Source organism: Pelophylax lessonae (assembly GCF_965119305.1).
Source record: "Pelophylax lessonae genome assembly, chromosome: 10".
Lineage (NCBI taxonomy): Eukaryota > Metazoa > Chordata > Amphibia > Anura > Ranidae > Pelophylax > Pelophylax lessonae.
The window spans coordinates 203,765,303-203,769,919 of NC_138777.1; the positions used below are offsets into that span (position 1 = coordinate 203,765,303).

At 42.0% G+C, this 4,617-nt stretch overlaps 1 long non-coding RNA gene across 4 annotated transcripts; it reads left to right on the top strand.

Annotated features, from left to right (window-relative positions):
- The first annotated feature begins 1,395 nt into the window (after window positions 1–1,395).
- Window positions 1,396–2,720, top strand: LOC309566079. 4 transcript variants are annotated; one of them, XR_014225845.1, is made up of 3 exons: window positions 1,396–1,463; window positions 1,844–1,889; window positions 2,054–2,720. It is a non-coding gene; the product is annotated as an uncharacterized lncRNA (long non-coding RNA). The 4 variants fall into 4 exon arrangements; XR_014225846.1 differs by having other exon boundaries at window positions 1,397–1,463; window positions 1,844–1,957; window positions 2,031–2,720; XR_014225847.1 differs by lacking the exon at window positions 1,396–1,463 and adding an exon at window positions 1,749–1,798 and having other exon boundaries at window positions 1,844–1,957; window positions 2,031–2,720.
- The last annotated feature ends 1,897 nt before the right edge of the window (window positions 2,721–4,617 follow it).

A 4,617-nucleotide genomic window follows, 5' to 3' on the forward strand; every position in this document is an offset into this window, starting at 1 on the left:
CCTTCAACCTTATTTTTTTCTTGATACAAGGATGGAGATGCCGGGCACTACCTGCTGGGGTCTAACTTAAAGTCCCACCTAGCCTATTGTGTTTTAGAATGTTGCAGTGTACTCGCCATAGAAAACCGTATTTGTTAGTAACTCGTCATATATATGCTGCAGCCTTTACACACACATAAGAAAACTCCATCAGGATGGGATTTAGTGATTCATGTTATTGTGCCTGTGTACTCACATTAGCTTCAGATAATCAGACCCGCCGTGCAAGGGAGGAGGAAGTTTTGAGGGAGACAGCCAAGTTTCCAAGGTGATGATGAGGCCTCTTTTTGCAAATCAGAGAAAAGAAGGAGCCATACAAACAGAGTAACTCTGATTTTATTCACTGGAGAGGGGGGCTTTCCCAAGATAAAGTAATACATGGGTCCCACAGGGCCTGAGGTCTGCCCTGCACCTAACAAAACAAAGTGTGAAAGATCCTACTATGTGCTGAGGAGCTCAGGGTTCTTGAAGTGAGAAAGTTCAGAATGAGGAGCAGGTACATCCCATGTCTTGATCATCACATGTACCATCAACACCTCTGTGATGGCAATGGCCATCTCCTGATACAATTCACTTTTTGTTTTGTGCTGCTTATTTTATAGGTGAGGACATTTTAATCTCCCAGAGAGCTGGAGAGAGAGAGACTATAAATGATACCAAATCTAATGACAATACAGATATGCACCTTGCTGAAAATAGACAAGACAATGACGCTGTATTTGAACACATACAAGCCAACAGAAAGTGGAGGCCCTCTTTATTTGGTTGCATGTGAGTGAAGGTCAGGAAAGTTCCAATGTTGTGGGTAGTGCAAGTGATCTAGAGACGGTTAGGTGATTAATGATTGTATGGCTGTTCCAGGAATGTTCTACCAGTCTTGGCTTTGGAGGCCCATAAATCTTCGTGAGTCATGAAGAGTCATAGATCAGACCACACACAGGTCAGGTATATGGTTATATATGTGAAGCTTCTCATCTAGTAGTAGTTATTCATTTTAATCTGAACTTGTTATGTAATATTAAAGCTGTTTCACCTCTCAGTCAGTATGCCAGGGATGTTTCACACACTCAACAGAACTAAAGAAGCTACTTGGATGAAAGGTAAAACATCTTCAGTATTACAGGACATGGTCAATCGAAGACTAACCACTATTAGCCAAGTCTTTGGCAAATCAAATCACTAAATATCTAATGCGAAAATAACTAGGCTGCATCACCTGCCCCAAATAAAATGTATGAGATCATCATAGGACTGTGTGTGAAATCATCATAGGACTGTGTATGAGGTCAGCATAGGACTGTGCGAATGTGAGGTCATTCTTTGACTGTGTGTGATCATCATACGACTGTGCAGGTGGTCATCATGGAACTATGTATGAGGTCATCATAGGATGTGTATGAGGTCATCATAGGACTATGTATGAGGTCATCATAGGATTGTGTATGGTTGTCATAGAATTATGAATGAGGTCATTACAGGACTATGTATGAAGTCATCTTAGGACCACTTCCATCATTACTTACAAAACCCAGAACTTTAGTACACATACCTAATGGTAGTTTGTACAGATCAGGCCATATACACAAGTGGCCAAGTTTGTGATTCCCAATGTGATAGCTTTATATTTTTTGGGTGCGGTCATTGTAAAACCAGACTGTGTATGTGGTCAGCATAGGACTGTGCGAAAGTGAGGTCATTCTTTGACTGTGTGTGATCATCATAAGACTGTGCAGGTGGTCATCATGGAACTATGTATGAGGTCATCATAGGATGCGTATGACATTATAATAGGACTATGTATGAGGTCATCACAGGACTGTGCATGAGGTCATCATAGGACTATGTATGAGGTCATCATAGGATGTGTATGACATTATAATAGGACTATGTATGAGGTCATCACAGGACTGTGCATTAGGTCATCATAGGACTACCGTATGTATGAGGTCATCATAGGATGTGTATGACATCATAATAGGACTATGTATGAGGTCATCACAGGACTTTGCATGAGGTCATCATAGGACTATGTATGAGGTCATCATAGGATGTGTATGACATTATAATAGGACTATGTGTGAGGTCATCACAGGACTTTGCATGAGGTCATCATAGGACTATGTATGAGGTCATCATAGGATGTGTATGACATTATAATAGGACTATGTGTGAGGTCATCACAGGACTGTGCATGAGGTCATCATAGGACTATGTATGAGGTCATCATTGGATGTGTATGACATTATAATAGGACTATGTATGAGGTCATCACAGGACTGTGCATTAGGTCATCATAGGACTATGTATGAGGTTATCATAGGATGTGTATGACATCATAATATGACTATGTATGAGGTCATCACAGGACTGTGCATTAGGTCATCATAGGACTATGAATGAGGTTATCATAGGATTGTGTATGGTTGTCATAGAACTATGAATGAGGTCATTAAAGGACTATGTGTGAGGTCATCATAGGACTATGTATGAAGTCATCATAGGACCACTTCCATCATTACTTACAAAACCAAGAACTTTAGTACACATGCCTAACAGTAGTTTGTACAGATCAGGCCATATACACAAGTTGCCAAGTTTGTGATGCCCAATGTGATAGCTTTATATTTTTTGGGTGCGGCCGTTGTAAAACCAAACCTCTTGTAATACTTAAGATGACCTTATTTAGAGGACTAATGAAAAAAAAAAATCTCTATAAAAGTGGGGTATGATCTTTTTCCAGTACTAATAGTAAAGTATCAAGGAATTAAAGTTAGATCAGAAAATAACCAAATTGTTGGCCAATGGTTTGGTAGGCCTGTTGGGAGAATAGAACCCTGGTGACCTGGAAGTTTGGGAGATTGGAACTTTGGTGACAAGGAAAATTGGAAGATTAGGATTCAAGTGACTATGAAGATTGGGAGATTAGGACTCTGGTGGCCTGCAAGATGGGAGAAAAGGACGTTGGTGACAAGGAAGATTGGGCGTTGTGTGACCAGGAAGCTCAGTACACTTCTGATGTATTTGGAGTGTCTGGGGATCCTAGTGGATGGGAACAATTCTGAGTGTTGGGTCTGGTTACAAGCCGTGTTAGAAGATAAACAGATGGTGCAATGATGGAGGAACAAACAATGGCTCTTGTAAGGTTTAAAGTATGATTGCAGATCTGGGCATTTACAGAACTCCAAGTATTCAAAGACAGTTTCTGGACCCCAAATCACTCAGAAACGGATAAAGTACACCTGTAAAGTCCTGGGAAAACGATTTGCTGTAAAGGAGGCAGGTTAGGAAAATTAGAATTGTCTTTATTTTTAATTATGAAGGTTATAAAGCTGAACTCCAGCCAAATGCAACAACATATTTAAATCCAATGATGTAATAATTAAAATTATTATTTCATGTAATTCACTTAGAATGAGGCTAAATGCCCAACTCTGCCCTTATATCAGCTTCTTATGATCTTCTGCATAGCAGCACTCACAGGAAGAGGGTCGATGGTCTAAACTAATCAGTGCTTTAATACTGTGTACAGTGCTGTCAGTCAGTAGTCTGAACATGTTGACAGGATGAAAGATCAGAGTGACAACTTCATCAGTATGCGCATTTCCTTCATTGTCCAATTAATGACTAAGGAAGGGTCAGGAATAATAATGTATGGCTTAAAAACGGTGGAGAAAATGGAGGTCACTGACCTGGTTATGACGTCTGGCAGGACTACCTGGATCCCAGAACTGGCTGAGCACAAGTACAAATTCTTCATAGGTTAAAATATTTAAAGCGTGTATATTTAAAAAACTTATTTTGCTATTTGCCTGGAATTCAGCTTTAACTGATTTTGTAAGCAGGGCCATCTTACCGAATGGGCATGCTGGGCAGTTGCCCGGGGGCCCCACTTGCCTGGGGGGCCCAGCCCCAGTCAAGCATTATTCCCGATTCCTGTGTGCATTCCGCCACTAAACTTAGCATGTGGCAAGCGCCTGTCGGCCCTGCGCTGCTGCCAGGTCACTTGGCCCGTGGAGGGGGAGCCCACAACTGCAGGAATGCCTGTCCACCTCCACGGGAACAGGCACACACAGGACAGTCGAGTCTGACCCCCGTCCGTGTGTGTGTTCACCAGACCCAGCCGCCCAACTTGGAAGCTGTCATTAGCCTGGCAGTGCTGTACCAATAAATATCGCCTTATCGATGATTTGCATTTTTATTCTCGTGGGTGATTGTGTTGGCGGGGCCCCAGTGCACTGCATTGCCCGGGGGCCTATAATGCTCTTAAGATGCCACTGTTTGTAAGGGTGAGATCAGGCCATGCTTCTCATACAGGATAAGCCTATCCCCTTCTCCATCACTGGTCCTACTTGTACATGACTTCCATGACATGACTATGACAGTGTCTGACATCACAGTGATATCCTGAGTCACGGATGACCTGCACTGCCTGCCATGGCACTCCACACTCAAGTGGGCCTGAAATACAAGACTTCCAATGAAACAAACTTTCATTTCTGAGAACATAGGCCATGGGGCTTCTACCTCTCTGTGCGCCATATAAAAAAAATTGAACACAACTATTCACCACAAACTAGT